Raw genomic sequence first — 20,109 nt, 5'->3', positions numbered from 1 at the left:
TAATAAAGCAAGCAAAGAAGTGATTCCTACCATTTCTCAGCACTTTGTACACAGTATGAAGTGGAAAAAAAAAAGGGTTCCAAAGTGAAAACTTGAAAGAAGTCAGTTCAGTTCAGTTCAGTTGCTCAGTTGTGTCCGACTCTTTTGTGACCCCATGAACCGCAGCACGCCAGGCCTCCCTGTTCATCACCAACTCCCAGAGTCCACCCAAACCCATTAGTAATCATTACCTCTTAATGCATATACTCTATTCTCCTTCACTAAAAAGTTGACCCAGAAGTTTTCTCATAGTATTTTGTAACAAAGTTCAATGGTTTTACTAGGACTAGGAAATCAAGCCCATGTAATCCCATGTTAAAATATTCTTTTCTGGGAGCTGAGGAATAAAGTAGTCTAAAATAACAATAATAATAGACCTTTAAAGACAGCAGTTAAATTGTCTTCTTTAAATTAAAGTTTTCTCTTCAAGCCAGTTTTAGGAGTAAGATTTTAGGTCCTTGAGCTTAAAAAAATTCAAAACAAACAAACAAACAATCCTAACAATTTATAAGCAGCATATGTAAAATGTCCCCAGTTTTATGAATCTGAAGCTGATTTTTCTCCACTTGTTTTTCAAGTTACTGAGTCAGAAATATCACAGAAAATACAGGTGAGTCCACTCAAATTGGGTGTGAACACTTTTCCACACCTTTATGTCAGTCTTGCCTGACTACAGCCTATATTCCATTCTACCCAGTTATCTTTCTTAAAGTCCATCTTTTAATTTGATCTGATTATGTCTGTCTTGCTTAGAACCTTGAATGGCTTCCTGTCATCCATGGGATAAAACCCTTTATGGCTTACTTGTTTTATCTTTCCCTCATCACCTCTATGTTTCTTTCACAGAAAATACAATCGTTTTGTCTGTAACAGAAATATTCAAGCCTAAACTTTCACAAATGAAAACCCCAGTAAAACCCACCAAACTATCCTTACAGGCTCACATTACAAATTCTTTAGCTTTTCTTCAAAATTAACGTGTATATACAGAAACTCTAGGGATAGGGATTCTCCGAAAGCTTTAAAATAATTGTTTAAAATGGCCCTTGCAAGACAGCCTTTTCAAAAAATAGTGAAGAAACTGTACATCCATAGGCAAAGGAAGAAAAAGAAAAAGAAAACCTCAACCTGAGTCTTGCTGTTGTTCAGTCACTCAGTCTTGTCCTACTTCTTTGCAACTCCATGAATTGCAGCACGCCAGGCTTCTCTGTCCTTCACTATCTCCCTGAGTTTGTTGAAACTCATGTCCATTCAGTCAGTGATGTCATTCAACCATCTCATCCTCTGTCACCCTCTTCTCCTCTTGCCCTCAGTCGCTCCCAGCATCAGGATCTTTTCTAATGAGTCGGCTCCTCGCTCGTTAGGAGTGAGGTGACCAAAGTATTGGAGCTTCAGCTTCAGGACCAGTCCTTCCAATGAATATTCAGGGTTGATTTCCTTTAGGATTGACTGGTTTGATCTCCTTACTGTCCAAGGGACTCTCAACAGTCTTCTCCAGCACCACAGTTTGAAAGCATCAATTCTTTGGTGCTCAGCCTTCTTCATGGTCCAACTCTCACATCCATGCATGACTACTAGAAAAACCATAGCTTTGACTGTCCGGACCTTTGTTGGCAAAGTGATGTTTCTGCTTTTGAATATGCTATCTAGGTTTGTCATAGCTTTTCTTCCAAGGAGCAACCTATGTCTTATACCTTATTAAAATATTAACTCACTTCTAAGAATCTACCCAAAAGAACTGAAGACAGGTATTCAAATAAAAACTTGTGCATGAAATGTTCAAAGCTGTATTACTCACAAGAGCCAAAAGGTGAAAACACTCCAAATGTTCATCAACTGATGAATGGATAAACAATAACTGTAGTGTAGCCATATATGGAATATTTATCCATAAAAGAAATGAAGTATTGATACATCTACAATATGAATGAACCTCAAAAACATTAGCTAAGTGAAAGAAGCCAGACACAAAAGGCCACATGTTTTACAATTTCATTTATATGAAACATACAGAATGGGCAAATTCATGGTACAGAAAGCAGACTGATGACTGGAAGGGGTGGGAGTCGGGGGAGAAATGGGGAGTGACTGCTTAATGGGTACTGGGTTTCCGTTTGAGATGATGAAAAAGTTCTGGATCTAGATGGTGGGGATGGCTGTACAGTATTATGAATGTACTTAGTGCCACTGAATTATACACTTTGAATGGCAGATTTTATGTTATACATATTTTACCATGATAAAAAATTAACTCAAAACAGAAACTATAAATCATTTAGGAAAAAAATCTTCAGGATCTAGGCCCAGGCAGTGTTCACAGATTTGACACCAAAACATGATCCATAAGAGGAAAACTGACAAATTGAGCTTCCCCTCAATTTTAAATATTTATCTGCAAAAGACACCGTTAAGATGAAAAGACAAGCTATATGCCATGACAAAATATTTGCAAACCACACATCTGACAGAGGACTTAGAATGTATAATATATAACAAACTCTCAAAACTCAGAAGTAAAAAGAAATCAAACAATTCAATTAGAAAATGGGCAAAAAGACAGGAACAGCCATTTCATTGAAAAGGATACATGGTAGAAAAGCACATGAAAAGATGTTTAACATCATTAGTTATTACTGGTAGTAGACCACATACAGGACTGAGTGAGAAATGTGTGCTCAGAGGTGCCCAACTCTTCTGCGACCCCATGGACTGCAGCCTGCCAGGCTCTTCTGTCGTGGGATTTCTCAGGCAATAATACTGGAGTGGGTTGCCATTTCCTTCTCCAGGGGACCTTCCAGACTCACGGACTGAACCCATGTCTCCTACATTGGCAGGCAGACTCTTTACCACTGAGCCACCTGAAAAGCCAGTAGTTATTAGGGAAACACAAATTAAAATCACAAGGTATTACTACACAGGTCCTGGTCCTAGAAAGGCTAAAACAAACAAAAAATAATGATAATCTTAAATGCTGGAGAGGATCCAGAGAAACTGGATCCCTTGCACCTTGCTAGTGGGAACATAAAATGGTAAGCAATTTCAGCAAATGTTTGGCATTTTAAAAAACAAAACAGGCAACTATGAAATGATTCAACAATTGATCTCCTGGTCATTTAATCAAAAAAAAAAAAAGGAGAACATAAGTTCACACAATGTCACAGTCTGTATACAAATGTTCACAGTAGTTTTTGCTGTAACAATCAAAGACTAGAAATAATCTAGATATCCTTTGACACATGAATGATGAAACAAACTGTGGTATATCCATACTAGAAAATATTATACATGCAATAAAATGGAATGAATTACTGATACACATAATAGCTTGAATAAATCTCTAGTGAATCACAATTGAGTTAAAAAAAAGCCAATTCCAAAAGATTACATACAGCATGATTTCATTTATATCATGTTCTTTGAATGACAAAATTATAGGACTGGGGGATAGATTCGTGGCTGTGGAGGGAGAGAGGAATACACAAGAGGAAGGAAGGCATGCAGGGTTATAAAAGGAGAGATCCTTGTGGTGACCGAACTCTTTTCTGTCCTGACTACGGTGGTGGATTCATGAACATACACATGAGATAAAACTGCACAGAACTAAACTCACAAACATACATACAAGTGACTTACAAGCAAAACTGAAAATCTGAATAAGACGAATGGATTACCACAATGTCAATATCCTGACTGTGATATTACACTATGGTTTTATAAGATGTCACCACTGAGGGAAAGTAAATGAAGGGTGGGGCTTCCCCGTTGGCTCAGAAGGTAAAGAATCTGCCTGCAATGCAGTAAATCCTGTATTCAATCCCTGGGTCAGGAAGATCCCCTGGAAAAGGGAATGTCTACCCACTGCAGTATTCCTGCCTGGAGAATTCCATGGACAGAGGAGCCTGAAGGGCTACGGTCCATGGCATCACAAACAGTTGGACATGACTGAGCGATTAATACTATTTCAAGATGAAGGGTACACAGGGTCTCTGTATTAATTCTTATAATTGCATGCGAATCTATGATTATCTCAAACTTTGAAAATTTAAGTTTAAAAAGGCCACTCCATAATGATGGAAAAAGTCAAATTGCTAGTTTCTATTTCACATAAAAATGTGATCAACTCTACAGCAGAATAAACCTTACATAGTAGTCATTTTTTGGATATTTTCTGTACCAGAATGTATTTTAAAAGCAGTTCTGTCAATACAACTAAACTGAATATGAATAAAAACGCATACATTCCATTAGCATCAATTGGTCACTGAAAAATACTTCTCATGATGATTAGAGTAACTTTGGAATTTATCATCTGGTTACATAGTAATTTACTCAAATTAAGGTCAGTCAGAATATGAAGCCCCCAGCAGAAAATAAAATACTGTAAAAAGCATTTAATGGATACTGTTCAGATTTCACTACTAGTCTTTATAAACCAGGGGACATAGCGAGTGAAAATACTAACTCAACTGTTGGTTCTGTTAAGGAAATGTAAAAAATCTTGCTGTGGTCAGATCAATTTAATATTATTGTTTTCTATGAGACATAAAGTCACTGAGAAGTAGCTCGTTTCAGGTCCAAGAGCTAGCAAGTGGTAGATCAGGGATTTAAATTTACTTTGTTGATTCAGTTCAGTCGCTCAGTTGTGTCCGACTCTTTGCAATCCCGTGGACTGCAGCACGCCAGGCTTCCCTGTCCATCACCAACTCCTGGAGTTTACTCAAACTCAAGTCCATTGAGTCGGTGATGCCATCCAACCATTTCATCCTCGGTAGTCCCCTTCTCCTCCCACTTTCAATCTTTCCCAGCATCAGGGTCTTTTCAGATGAGTTGGTTTTTCGCATCAGGTGGCCAAAGTACTGGAGTTTCAGCTTCAGCATCAGTCCTTCCAATGAATATTCAGGACTGATTTCTTTAGGATGCACTGGTTATATCTCCTTGCAGTCCAAGGGACTCTCAAGAGGCTTCTCCAACACCACAGTTCAAAAGCATCAATTCTTTGGTGCTCAGCTTTCTTTATAGTCCAACTCTCACATCTGTAAATGACTACTGGAAAAGCCATAGCCTTGACTAGATGGACCTTTGTTGGCAAAGTGATGTCTCTGCTTTTTCAGAAGCTGTCTAGGTTGGTTATAACTTTTCTTCCAAGGAGCAAGCATCTTTTAATTTCATGGCTGCAGTCACCATCTGTGGTGATTCTGGAGCTCCAAAAAATAGTCTGTCACTGTTTTACTGTTTCCCCATCTATTTCCCATGAAGTGATGGGACCAGATGTCATGATCTTAGTTTTCTGAATGTTGAGTTTTAAGCCAACTTTTTCACTCTCCTCTTTCACTTTCATCAAAAGGCTCTTTAGCTCTTCGCTTTCTGCCATGAGGGTGGTGTCATCTGCATATCTGAGGTTATTTCTCCTGGCAATCTTGATTCCAGCTTGTACTTCATCCAAGTCGAGGTCTTCTCACGGTGTACTCTGCATATAAGTTAAATAAGCAGGGTGACAATATGCAGCCTTGACATATTCTTTTCCCGATTTGGAACCAGTCTGTTGTTCCATGTCCAGTTTTAACTGTTGTTTCTTGACCTGCATACAGATTTCTCAGGAGGCAGGTCAGGTGGTATGGTATTCCCATCTCTTTCAGAATTTTCCACAGTTTGTTGTGATCCACACAGTCAAAGGCTTTGGTGCCGGGAGCCAGCGAGAGACATTCCACTCGTGACAAAGGTCATGAGGAAGGAGGCTCGGCATACGCAAAGGCGGGAAGGAGCCTCGGGAGTCCCCCCGGATATTCTCGAGCATCTACCCCCCAAAAACCAGAGTCTGCCTACTTTATTGCTTTGTGCTCTCACCTCTGACTTTACTGGGGGCTGTCCTCCACCACCATCTCGCTCTCTCTGTCTAAGAGTTAACTTACAGCTCCAATTAATAAAGTTCCTGGGCAATTAGGAGTGTTTAAATCCAAACCCCTCAGATGGCTCTCTAACTCGCCTGACAAGTTTACCTGGACTCCTACAGCTATGCATACGATTGCTTACAGTCTCCCAGCCTCGAGAGGCACGGGAAGCTTAAGATATTCAAATAGCTTAGAGCCTCTCAGAGTTAGAAACTGTCAGAATAAAACTAGTAAAAGACTTCATTGATGAGCCAATGCTTGTTGCCAAGTTTTCACATCCCCTGAATTGTATCCTTGAATGTGTATTAATTAATATAGTTGGTATGTAGAAAAAATAAGTAGTGGCCTTGGTGTTAGTAACTTTAGACCCTTAAGGTAATAAATTCTTTACTTTGTTGTAAACCCATTACACATCCGCCCTATAGGAATGTAATTTTATCTTCGGAAGATGGCGCCAAACCTTAAAATAATTACTCTTAGAGAAAATAAGTCTTTGTTGATAAGTCTTTGTCAAGAGTCATAAAATGTTAATAGGCCTTCTGGCCAGAAGATGATGTAAATCACCTAAACCATTTGTATACGATAAATTTACAGGAAAGAAACCCTAGTTTTTGATAAGGATCAAAGACTGCTGACTTTGCATCCCCTATTATCCTCTATGTGTAACTTAGGGTATAAAAGCCCCTGTTGAAAATAAAGCTACGGGCCTCGCTCACCAAAGCTTGGTCTCCCCATGTCATTCTTCCCCTTAACTTCCAACTGAGTCTCCATCTGGAGCGCGGATATCCTCTGCTACCATTTATTTGCCTGGGCTTCTAAGACCTACTCGAGAAGGTGTCTAAGGTGGGGCATCTTCGCTATTTGAGAGGGCGTCTGCGGCCTCCGTGGTCAGAGCTAACCTGGTGTCACAGGTTATATTGATTTTCCGCGTAAACCAAGCTACTCAGCTTCTTTTCTCCACTGAATTTTCCTACTGAGCTATCCTCATTCTATTATTCTTTATATCTTTGATGAGTAAATAAATAAATATTCGCCGACGCCATCTCTCCTTTGAATACCCTGGATCAGCCGGGGCTGGACCCCAGCACTTTGGCATAGTCAATAAAGCAGAAGTAGATTTTTTTTGGAATTCTCTTGATTTTTTGATGATCCAATGGATGTTGGCAACTTGATCTCTGGCTCCTCTGCCTTTTCTAAATACAGCTTGAACATCTGGAAGTTCATGGTTCATATATTGGTGAAGCCTGGCTTGGAGAATTTTGAGCATTACTTTGCTAGTGTGTGAGATGAGTGCAACTGTGCGGTAGTTTGAGCGTTCTTTGGCTTTGCCTTTCTTTGGGACTGGAATGAAAACTGACCTTTTCTAGTCCTGTGGCCACTGGGAAGTTTTCCAAATTTGCTGGCATATTGAGTGCAGCACTTTCACAGCATCATCTTTTAGGATTTGAAAGAGCTCAACTGGAATTCCATCACCTCCACTAGATTTGTTCTATGTGATGCTTCCTAGGGCCCACTTGACTTCGCATTCCAGGATGTCTGTTTCTTGATTAGAGAAGATTAACGCCCAGGGTCTTAATCACAAGTCAGATTCAGGCAGGGGTTAACTAGTAGTTTCTTTTCAAATGCTAATTCAAGCCACTATTCAGTGGCACTGAGGGGTTGAAAAGATTTTACTCAGGTCCCAGAAGAAATACCAGAATTGCCACGGCTTAGAAGAGAGTCAGCATCTTCACCATATGGAGCCCTAAGGAAGCATGTTTAAAGGGAAGTAAGTAGTAGATTCTAGTTTCTCTTAACTCTGAACAACTAATTCTAAGCATAAAGATTTCTGCTTCTGGGTGATATTTAAAACAACTCAGTTCTAGGACTCCTTTTCTTTAAAAGTAACCAATCCTATTACACAGTCATGTTTTCTACCGCTTCACAACAATATGACAGCACAAACCAGTTTGAACTCCACTGACGGGAAAAATAGTCTTTCAACAATGTTCTTCGAATTGAAAATGAGGCAGAAAACAGATTTTAAAAAGGTAATATTATAAAACACTATGGGTTTTCCTCTGGATATGCAGATTAGAAACAATATATCAAATATAAACAAAGTTCTAGCTTTAAAAATCTCATCCAAATATTTATGCAGTAACTAGTATGTATGTTTAAAGAACATTAGGTTCAAGTCATAATTAGATGAAGCATTTTGGAATGATGGCTTTTGAACTTTTAAAAAATGGCAATCTACAATAAGAAATATATTTTATATTGTAATCACATACAAATACATGAGATGTATAACTGAAACAAATTCAGGACATGATACTAATACTTTCCCTTCAGTTCAGTTCAGTCCAGTCGCTCAGTCGTGTTGGACTCTTTGCGACCCCATGAATTGCAGCACGCCAGGCCTCCCTGTCCATCACCAACTCCCGGATATGTGGTATATTCTGATATTTTCTATCTTAATCTCTTCCTTTAAAAAAATGTTGGTCAAATTTATTCATGATCTACTATTAAGTTGTAATCTACAGTTTGAAAAACACTGCCCTAGGCACTCTAAGTCATGGTTGGATAAGAAATAGAAAGGAAAAGTGTGTGTGAGAGAGAGGAGGGAGGGAGATGGGAGGATGAATATGTGCTAGAGAGATGGAAGGGAATAAGAAGTGATTCTTTGATTTTTTTTTAACAATAATATTTATGGCAGATTATAGCAATGAGATACTAGTGCTTTGAGGGATAACTAAATTTTCCTGCATTTGAACACTTAGAAAGTATTGTCCGTGTTATTTAATAACAGGGTTTTTTTTACCTTCATTTTTTCTTGACTCACAGCTACTTCCACTTCACTTTTTGAGATCTCTCTGCTTATGTTTGTAGTCCCCACAAGGACAGAGCACTCCACAGCAGCGGCTGAATTGAATTATTTTACTATATCACAACTCCTTCCAAATCAATCTGGTTTGTGTTACTTCTAGGCTGGGAATGGTAAAAACAATCCTATGAAAAGTTATTACTTATAAAAAGTCTTTCCAAACTTGAAATTCTTGGTACTTTTAACAGCTTTCTCCAGAACATAAGCAAAAAGATGGGTGTACTTTTCAAGTACCAGGCCCATTGTTTCATATTTAAAACAACAATCAAATATATGCCAAGACTTCAAAGCAGCATATTTGGTTAACAACAATAACAAATGCTGGTTTATTTAGTTTTTCTTGATGAAAGTTACTATAAAATTGTGAACATATTTATAGTTCTAGAAAACAACTTAGACTCTGCATAAACTATGACAAGCCACATATGATCCACCAGTGACGTTTTTATTCATCTTACACTGTAAAATACATGAATTACTTTCAACTGCTAGCCAAAATTTTATACACAAATGACATGGAAATTGATAGGTATGGAAAACTGAACTAGAAGTAGATAAAAGCCAAGAAAAAAAAAAAAAGCTATTGAGTGGCACTGAGTAATAAATGGCACTTTCTAAATGCCCAAATGGAAGAAGATTTAATTAGCCCATGAAGCATTATGATCTTATTGCTATAATGGCTACTGATTCTGAGAGCTCTCTTGGAGTATTTCAGACTGGAATCAAGGAACACATTTTACTGATAAGAGCAAACTACATGCAGAAGTGTTGAGCAATTTTTCTAAAGCTACAATGTGGAAGTATGAGATACTGCTATAAAATTATATTAACATTAGTAATACCATATCAATCACAGAGAGCCCCATGGTCAAAATTTATGCCTCAAATGAAATATAAGAAAAAAACAAGGCCCACCATACCCAAGTATTTTATAAATACTATTGACTGAGAGGAATAGGCTATAAAGAAAGCCTAAAAATCCTAGTGCTTATAAATGGACTAATGTTATGATTGTCTGTCTAGCATGCACAGAAAAGTAGATGCACAAATGAGGTAGCTGTATAGTGGTGCTTTGCATTACTGAAATGACCTAACACATTTTCTTTAAAAATAACTAGACTTTTAAAAATTAAGAAGTGTCTACTAACGTATTACTAGTAAATTAAGGATCTGTCTTTTTCACTTTAATTCTTTACAGGCTTTGAAGCAAAAATTAAGAGAATAGCCAGTCCAAATCTCTAGTTTTCTAGATTAGATAACTAATGAAAGAGGTCTTCATTCAGAGATATGCCCAAGATTATATACCTAACACCATCAGGGTGATCTAAGTTCTCCTAGCTCTTTATGCAACACAATGTTGCTTCCTCATTAGTTCGCCTTCTTTTCTATCAGTACTCAGCAACCCAGATAAATAAGATACATAAGAACAAGGAGTATTAGGAGATGGGCAGACCAAGAAGTTTAATAAGATAGGCAAAGATGAGTAGTATCATAAAATATCTCAGAACATTCCATACAATTTTGATTTTCAAACAAAGAGGAACTAATTAACACATGTGGAGTAAGGGTCCTTAAACTGGCTAAGTCCATATGAGAATACCACCACCTGGGCAATGATTACTATTGTGGAAGTTGTAATTGTTACCTAACAGATAACTGTTATGTCTTAATTAGAATTATCAGAATGACATTGACTGTGCCCTGGGTTAACAATAAATTATGTTCAGGTTTACATTTGTATCTCTAAAGTTAATTTAGCATCACTTGAAAAAAATTTGAGGGCCTTTAACTGTGTTCAGTGTTCAGTGAATTGAACTGTGTTCAATTCAGTCGCTCAGTCGTGTCCAACTCTTTGCGATCCCATGGAGTGCAGCATGCCAGGCTTCTCCCTGTCCATTACCAACTCCCAGAATTTACTTAAACTCATGTCCATTGAGTCAGTGATGCCATCTAACCATCTCATCTGATGTATAATGAAACAAATCCATCCTCAGAAAAAAATTATGTTGGCAGTAATTCCACTGTATAGATTAAAAAAAAACAAACCCTGAGATTTAGCAATTTGCCTTGGACTACCAAACAAGGAATTAACTCACAGTTATAGATCTTAATTAGGTGTGAAAGAGTGGACCAAAAAAGATGGAACAGCTCAAAGGGCTTTATTTCCTAGAAGTACATACAGCTACTACAAACTTAATTATTGTTTTTCTTTACTGGGCACCTGAAAATATATTCTAGAATTACAATACTCAGCTCCAAAACAGAAATGATAAATAATCTCAAAGTAGTAAAGTGAAAAAGTCTTGTATGGCTACCAAACTGGTATAAATTTAATTCTCTGTGGCCTATTGCCAAAATCCTAAAACTGATCCAAATCATTCTTAAATTTCTGAATCCTTTTTCTGTTCTTCTGAAATGACTTCTATTGCCGTTTTTTAGTCACTAAGTTGTGTCCAACTCCTTTGAGACTCCATGAACTATAGCCTGCTAGGCTCCTCTATCCATGGGGTTTTCCAGGCAAGAATACTGGTGTGGGTTTCCATTCCCTTCTCCAGGGGATCTTCCTGACCCAGGGACTGAACTGGTGTCTCCTGCATTGGCAGGCGGATTCTTCATCAGTGAACCACCTGGGAAACCTTACTTCTGTTGAGTACACCTTTAAAATAAAACTATAAACTCTAAGCTTCAACACAAAAGTCTAGGAAACAATGAATCTACAGTTGATCAGGAAAAGATACTATTGATTTGGGCCTGAGTTAAAAATTCAACTTAACTCAAAAAACTAATATAGAATACCATATGATCCAGCAATTCCAATTCTGGGTATATATCCAGAAAAACAAAAACACTAATTGAAAAGATACATGCACCCCAATGTCCAAAGCAGCACTATTTATACATACAAGATTCAGAAGCAACCCAAGTGCCAGACAAATGAATAAATAAGATGTGGTGCATAGATATACAATGAAATATTACTCAGTCATGAGGAAAAAAAATTAAATTCTACCATTTGCATTAATATGGATGGATCTGGAGAATATTAACCTTAGTGAAATAAGTCAGAGAAAGACAGCTACTGTACGACATCACTTATATGTGCAATCTAAAGAAAAAAAGTACATGCAAAACAGAAACAGACTCACACATGTAGAAACAAACCAGTGGTTACCAAAGTGGGGAGAGGAGGAGGGAGCAGATCAGGGGACTGGAGTTAAGAGGTAACCATCTACTATGTATAAAACAGATAAACAACAAGGAATTTTGTTTAATTTCTTGTAAATTGTAAAATTTAAAAATTGTAAATTGTAAAAATTGTATTTTTGTACAATTATATTGTACAGCACAGGAAATTATAGTCATATCTTATAATAACTTTTAATGGAGTATAATCTGTAAAAATAGGGAATCACTATGTTGCACATCTGAAATTAATATTGTAAATCAACTATACATCAATTAAAAAAAAATCCACCTTAAAGTCAAGGAAAACAATGCCAACAATAATAAAACAAACTAATAACAGTAACAACAACGCTTCATGTTTCTAAGGGTCTTGTACTTAATGGAAACTGACAGCTGGCTCAGCATACATTAAAAAAACAGACAAAAGAAACTTATCAATTGGAGAGCACGGCTATGGGAGTATTTTGGCTTAAAACTGTTTTATAAATAAATGTAATACTTCTAACTAAGATAAACTATTTAAGCAAACATGAAAAATACATCCTGTGCTTGAATAACTGGAACACAGAGTAGTTCTATATAATCATAATACATGTTGTTCAAGTAGGTCCTTGCTGGGTTACACTGAGCAGGGTGATTCAAAGACTAAAGACGTTCACTGTTGGACAAACAAAATGAATCTAATTTCTTTCTCACTAAGGTATTAACAGTTGATGAAGAATATTTCATTGATCAACATTACCTGTTTAAAGGAACAGTGAGCTGGTCTTCTGTATTTGAAGAGTAGGGGCTGTGGAAAAGAGAGAAAGTCACTTGCTTAGACATTGCTGCTGCTAAGTCGCTTCAGTCGTGTCCGACTCTGTGAGACCCCATAGATGGCAGCCCACTAGGCCCTGCCGTCCCTGGGATTCTCCAGGCAAGAACACTGGAGTGGGTTGCCATTTTCTCCTCCAATGCATGAAAGTGAAAAGTGAAAGTGAAGTCGCTCAGTCGTGTCCGACTCTTAGCGACCCCATGGACTGCAGCCTACCAGGCTCCTCCGTCCATGGGATTTTCCAGGCAAGAGTACTGGAGTGGGGTGCCATTGCCTTCTCCTAGACATTGCTAGGACTGGAAAAAATGTTCGTCAGTAAACTGAAAAAAAAAACTCATTATAAATAGGTCAAATTGACCAGTTCTAATGGGCATGCAAGGGACAGAGTTACAAACTTGAAGACATGAACCAAAAGTTCAGAAGAAGTGTAATTTCCTGAAGCCTAAACTTAAATCACTTTTTAGGCTTAGCTCAAATTGCTCCCAACATGAATCATCTGAAAAAGCAAATATAAAACTGATTTTAAATATAAATATATATATATATATATATTCCTGTAAAATGATGAGTAAAACAACCAGAGAGAAAGGAACTCTCTCAAGTATCTTACAGAATTCAAAAACACATGGCCTCAGTGCCTATACCCTCCTTTCTACAAAATATGATGAATGTTCTGTATCTGTCCCTTCAGTCATCATTTGTCTTCAACATAAAGTGTATTTGGAAATGGTTAGGAAAAAACCATAAGGTGGATTTTTTTTTTTTCTTCCCTAAGAGAAAGTTGACAGAGACTAGTGGATTGATTACTCAAATGTGCCTCTAAGACATTTAGTTTCTGTTATTAAGTCCCCTGGTATCAGTGAAAATTTTTAAATTGAGATCCAGGAAACTATCCAAAACCTGACAGCTCATGATAAATGAGAGGTTTAAAAAGTGGAATCACTGGAGATTATGATTTTTAAAGAAAGAGGCACTGCTCTCAGTTTCTGGAGATACCTTAAATCTTTGGCTCTTTACTATTTAGTCCTGGAAAAAAGCTTTAAAAAAAATTTATTCGTGCAGCACTGAGCTTGAAAAATTTAAAGTTGTCACTTTTGACATTTTCTTGAGAAGAATGTTTGAGGAAAATTCACTCTTACCTATTTCTGCATATCTCCTCTGAAACCTCAGGAAAATTTTTCCAAAGTGAGTATCAGAATACAAGTTATATATAAAACTTAACTCCTTCAAATTCCAACCTTACATATACCTATTTTTGAAAAAATTCTGAACTCAAGAAATTCTAGTTCCTTATTCTGAAGAAATGCAAACGGTCCTACAAAAGTTCATTACAGTATTAAAAACAAGTTGAATTTGCAAAATAAAACATTCACCCAAAAGGCTTGTCTAGAAAACTGAGTTGTTATTGTAAATGGTGCTTCTAATGTCCATTCCTAATGTTATCACTGTGACCAGTGGAGACAGGAGGAAAGCTGATACAGAAAATATATGAGGCAAAGTTTCTTATTTTAAAAATTGAAAGGCAAATATACAGAAAATGCTAAAGAACCCAAAGTATGAGTTAGTTCCAAGAATTCATTTTGTTCTACTATTTCAGGTATCTCAACTAAGGATTTATGGATTTTATGATTATAAATTATAAAATACAGCTGTAAAAAGTCAATCCAAAAGCTGTAGGTAACTCAATACATAGCTCCTGCAAAGAAATCTGATTTGAAGAAGTTCCTCCCACCAGATTTTGGATGGTTAAGTAGGATTTCACGATCATCACAACCTCATCTGTTTTCTTCCTATGGAAAGTCTAAGACTGAGTCAAGAAAATGTAATTTATTAAGCACAGGTAATAATGGGGCTTCCCAGGTGGCTCAGTAGTAAGGAACCCACCTGCCAATGCAGGAGATGCATTCGGTTTGATCGGGTTCAATCCCTGGGTCAAGAAGAGTCCCCTGGAGGAAATCCACAGCAGTATTTTTGCCTGGGAAATCCCATGGACAGGGGAGCCTGGTGGGCTGCTGTCCATGAGGTCGCAAAGAGTCAGACATGACTGGAGCGACTGAGCACACACAGGCAAGAGTACTTGAAAATCATTTCCAAAAATACTGGTCATAACCTGTCATTCAGAACTCTGATAATGGTTTTAAGTGGAAGTCCATGAAAAGAGATGTTTATCAACCACAAAAATTTAAAAAAATTTTTTAAATCTATTTTTGTGGAACTATTATTTTCAAATGAATTATGCTTTAAATCTAAAAATTTTTACTACATACTGTACTGGGTTGAATAGTATCCCCTAAAACTCATATCATTACCTAAGACTGTGACTTTATTTGAAAATAAGGTTTTAATTTGTAATCAAATTAAAATGAGGTCATAAAGATTAGTGTCTTTATAAGATAAAACTGAGATGTGGACACAAAGACACACAAGGGAAAAAGCCACGTGATGATGGAGGCACAGACTGAACTGATGCAGCCACAAGCCTAGGAGCACCAAAGACTGCCAGCAACTACCACAGGCTAGAAGAGAGACACAAAATGGATTTTCCCTCAGAGCCACCACAAGAAACCAACCCTGCTGACACCCTAATTTTGGACTTCTGGGCTCAAGAACTGTATGAGAATAAATTTCTGTTGTTTTCAGCCACTCATTTTGTGGTACTTTGTTAAGGTAGCCCTAGGAAACTAACATACATACTGTTCCAGTGGAATTTCCATCCTAATAACACCTATTTTAGGAGGCATTTTACCATCACAACAGTGGGGGAGGACAGCACACATTTGCAAAATCAAAGTCAGCTCTTTAGGAATGACAGAAATCAAAACAGCAAGCCAAATGACACTGGATATAAGGGCTGCTGCTGCTGCTGCCGAATCGCTACCGTCGTGTCCGACTCTGTGACCCCATAGACGGCAGCCCACCAGGCTCCCCCATCCCTGGGATTCTCCAGGCAAGAACACTGGAGTGGGTTGCCATTTCCTTCTCCAATGCATGAAAATGAAAAGTCAAAGTGAAGTCTCTCAGTCGTGTCCGACTCTTTGCAACCCCATGGACTGCAGCCCACCAGGCTCCTCCATCCATGGGATTTTCCAGGCAAGAGTACTGGAGTGGGGTGCCATCGCCTTCTCCATATAAGGGCAATGCAACATAAATGTCTTCCACGATGGCATGATTTTCACAAACTATCACAATGTTAGACAGAGAAACACCATTCCCGAGAAAATCTGAAGCAAAAAGATAAGAATGTTCCTGTTATGTCAGATTCTGAACAGAAATTTCTTTGTAAAACTCCATGAAGATTCACAATGAGTATCAACCACAAGTGAAAGATGCAGTGGGCTCTACTGGTTCCATCACAGCTGAAACAGTTAAGGCAGTTATCAAGTTATAAAACATTTCAGTCCGATGGAATGTCTTTTCATTAAGCAAGAGTGAATTTAAAAAGGCATTCACTCACTTTTATCAGATTTCCTGTCATGTATACATACAAGCTGCATTTCTGCCCTTCTCCCCACATTTAGTTCAGTTCAGTTGCTCAGTCATGTCCGACTCTTTGCGACCCCATGAATCGCAGCACGCCAGGCCTCCCTGTCCATCACCAACTCCCGGAGTTCACTCAGACTCACGTCCATCGAGTCAGTGATGCCATCCAGCCATCTCATCCTCTGTCGTCCCCTTCTTCTCCTGCCCCCAATCCCTCCCAGCATCAGAGTCTTTTCCAATGAGTCAACTCTTCTCATGAGGTGGCCAAAATACTGGAGTTTCAGCTTTAACATCATTCCTTCCAAAGAAATCCCAGGGCTGATCTCCTTCAGAATGGACTGGTTGGATCTCCTTGCAGTCCAAGGGACTCTCAAGAGTCTTCTCCAACACCACAGTTCAAAAAGCATCAATTCTTTGGCGCTCAGCTTTCTTCACAGTCCAACTCTCACATCCATACATGACCACTGGAAAAACCATAGCCTTGACTAGACCCTAAACCCTAACCTGTAGATTCAGCCTCATGCCAGGCTCTGGGGGCCCACAGGATTACAAGAAACCTTAAGAAACTAGTTTAGCAGCTCAGTATCAAGTTAGACCTGCTGCTGCTGCTCCCACTCTGATGTCTGACTTTCACTTTAGCAATACTTTTATCTGATTATTAATAATCAAACTCTGTTCTCTCTTAGCCATTCCACTCACTCAAAAGTAAAGTGTTAGTTGTTCAGTTGGGTCCAACTCTTTGCCACCCCATAGACTGTAGCCCGCCAGGCTCCTCTGTCCATGGAATTCTCCAGGCAAGAATACTGGAGTGGGTTGCCATTCTCTTCTCCAGGGGATCTTCCTGACCCAGGGACTGAACCTGGGTTTACCTGCATTGCAGGCAGATCCTTTACCGTTTGAACCACCAGGGAATCTCTTTCTTGCTTTTCTATCAGGTAAATCCAAAATACTTTCAAAAGTATTTCAAGTATTTCTAAAGACCCTCTTTCCCAGATTTTAGTCTTAGATCCTTCTATCAGTTCTATGGTTCCCTGAGGTAACCTAATAGCACAAATCTTGACTTTTAGCAGGGGACTGCTGATGCCATGCAGACTTCCCCGGTTTTAATTCCCATCCAGGCTTCTACCAATGGCCAGCCTTTCCAAATCACCCTGTTCCTATGCTCTGCCTACAGGCCAGGGTTTGAAACCTACTGTCCAACCTCCCTTACACTAATAATCTTACACCTGGGCTTTTTCCTACTGCCTGTTGCGAGGAATCTGTCCTGTCCTCAAGGGTCTTGCCTGGATTCCAAATCTGAATGGCATTCAGCCATTCCAACTCTGTTACTGACACCGTCCTTCTTAGTAATTTAGCTTTTGCATTTTCCCATTAAACAAATTACAGCAGAAGTTTTAAAAACACAATTTTTGAATGTTTTTATGAGGAGGTGAGGGGTAATGGCCAGTAGTCAACACTTCCTGAGCATCTTGTATTACCTAACATTGTTTTAAGAAGGTGGCATGTTTTAACTCATTTAATCCTCGTAATAACCTTAGGCAGGTAGGTGCTATTACCACACTCAGTTTACAAACAAAGAAATAGCATATTGAAGTTACATGTCCAAGGTCACACACCAGTGTGCATGTAGCTATGATATAAACTCAAGCATATGGGCTCCAGAACCTACACTATGTTGCATCTTGACCTTCTACTATACCTGTCTCCATCACTGAACTTCAAGGTTTTCAGATTTTGAGTCATTTCAAATTTATACCTAGTTAAGCTCCTTTGGTAAATGTTTCCAACTCCTCCTCTATCTACTTAGCTCCAAATTCAAGTCCCCACCTCTAGTGTGAACTCTTTGATAAGATATATGTTTTCATAGATTGTATTTTCTTACAATCAAGTTTACCAGAATGTAAAAGCATGAAGTACAGAGTATGACTCTCAGGAATTTGATTATCAAGTCAATAATAAATAAGCAAAATCCCTTGGTCAGTTAACTAAATTTTATCTTATGCAAAGTATAATCTAAAACTGTAACTGTGAGCTTTAGAAAGAGGTGAGGGGAGTCCTTTGGATCCAAATGTCTAGATTACATATGCTTCATTATTTCATCTAGAACTGTGTTAGACATTTACTGCCATATAGGCTTGTCAATATATTTAAAGAGGTCTAGACTCTGATCTGGTATAAAATAAGATTTAGCCTTGAGAAGTAAGCCTAGTCAGTATAAGTAAGAATCTTGAAAATGTATGTGCACACATTTTGGTATTTTATGACAATTCAGAGAAGAGAAAAGAGACTGAGATTCTTTTCAGACATGAACACTGAGAAGACTGAAGATGATGGGAAGATAAAGAGACTACCACTGAAACCTTTAATCCACAGCTGGAAACAGAGTCTTAATAAAAAGTTAAAAAAAAATGTTAAAGAAGATCTAAAAAATATAATGTCAAATTCAGCAGAAAAGAGAAAACATTAAAACAACATCTCTAATTTATGGAGGCAAGCTTATTAAAAACAAGAGGCTGAAAAATACCTTTGTAAGGATAACAGAGAAACAACCAGCATTTATAAATCTAAATGACAACTTCTCCAAGAAATAAATACTGCCTTCCCTAATATTATCTAATTACAACCAAAAGAGGAAGAGCATCTCTAGAATTTAAAAGTGTTAAGAGTATTATTACAAAGTACTACCCCCTCATGTCTCCATAGGAAGAGACAGATCCCAGGAGAGACTGTGACTTGCCCCAGTTCCTCAATTTATCTGACTCAAGATTTTTCTCCTTATCTAGAGCAGCATATGATATAAAGAATGCTGATCACACGATCTCTCAATGTAAGAGAATTTTAAATATGAATGACATTTAAAAAAATATTTTAACTAAAGGTTTTGGCAATAAACTAATTTTAAAAGCTACTGTACATTAAATGTTAACTTTCATGAAAAAGAAAAATCACCTAGTGCCTCAAGCACCAGTTTGAGTTTAAGGGGTTTGTAGGTATGTATCCCGGAGAAGGCAGTGGCACCCACTCCAGTACTCTTGCCTGGAAAATCCCATGGATGGAAGAGCCTGGTAGGCTGCAGTCCATGGGGTCGCTAAGAGTCGGACACGACTGAAGCGACTTAGCAGCAGCAGCAGCAGCAGGTATGTATCCAGGGTTAAAAACACACAAAACAGACTTTCTTGGTGTGTGCTTTCATAAGAATTTAGAGTCATTTATACCTTTTTTAGATAATGAGAACACTTCTTTTTTAAACTTTCAAGGTAATTCACTAGAGAGAATGTATTTTATGACTCAGCTTTTTGTGCCCACTCATACATGCCTGAAGGGTCCACTTACATTGCTTGCTATATTTTACATTCAAGCTTGGAGCAGGATTCTTGTTTTTCTGATGCTCACAAAGACTAGACTCACAGTTTAGTTCTATGCAGCCTATTTAGCTGGATTTAAAGCCTACATCAAGACTTTATTGTCAAATAAAAAGCAATCTTCACGGAGCTTAGTAACTTAAGTAGCTCTCCAGAGTTTGGTAAATACTGTGTGTCTACTTTTGATCTCTACTGTCAGGGGAGGGTATTCTATAAAGTTGTAAAGTATTATTTTAAACATCTAAAAGGTAATACGGATACTACAATCCTTTGGGTTCATGGTTACATCTGAGTTAACACAAAGTTACCTACCATAATTTTCCAAACATACCATTTTCTTAGTCATTCCCTCAAGTGTTTTTTTTTTTTTAAAGCGTCCTGGATTCCCATCTATAAAAAAGAAATTATTCAGAATCAGGCTGGGGGTTTCTAAAATTCAGGGTCTGAAAACAGGATGGAAAAAGCTTTAGGATC

At 38.0% G+C, this 20,109-nt stretch overlaps 1 protein-coding gene across 7 annotated transcripts in view; it reads right to left on the bottom strand.

Moving 5' to 3' along the window:
* ADD3 (adducin 3) overlaps nucleotides 1-20,109 on the bottom strand; it is a 131,964-nt gene that overhangs the window by 34,136 nt on the left and 77,719 nt on the right. For 4 of the 7 annotated variants that reach the window (XM_025274017.3, XM_025274016.3, XM_025274023.3 and 1 more), the window contains exon 2: nucleotides 12,722-12,769. The exons of the other annotated variants lie outside the window; for them this stretch is intronic. The gene's annotated coding sequence lies outside the window, so the exon portion shown is untranslated. The remainder of the gene's footprint in view (nucleotides 1-12,721; nucleotides 12,770-20,109) is intronic. 7 annotated transcript variants of the gene reach the window in all.

This window comes from Bubalus bubalis, chromosome 23, assembly GCF_019923935.1.
Source record: "Bubalus bubalis isolate 160015118507 breed Murrah chromosome 23, NDDB_SH_1, whole genome shotgun sequence".
In the NCBI taxonomy this organism is placed as follows: domain Eukaryota; kingdom Metazoa; phylum Chordata; class Mammalia; order Artiodactyla; family Bovidae; genus Bubalus; species Bubalus bubalis.
Note: the sequence above shows the minus strand (reverse complement) of the source record. Positions and strands in the feature narration are given on the sequence as shown.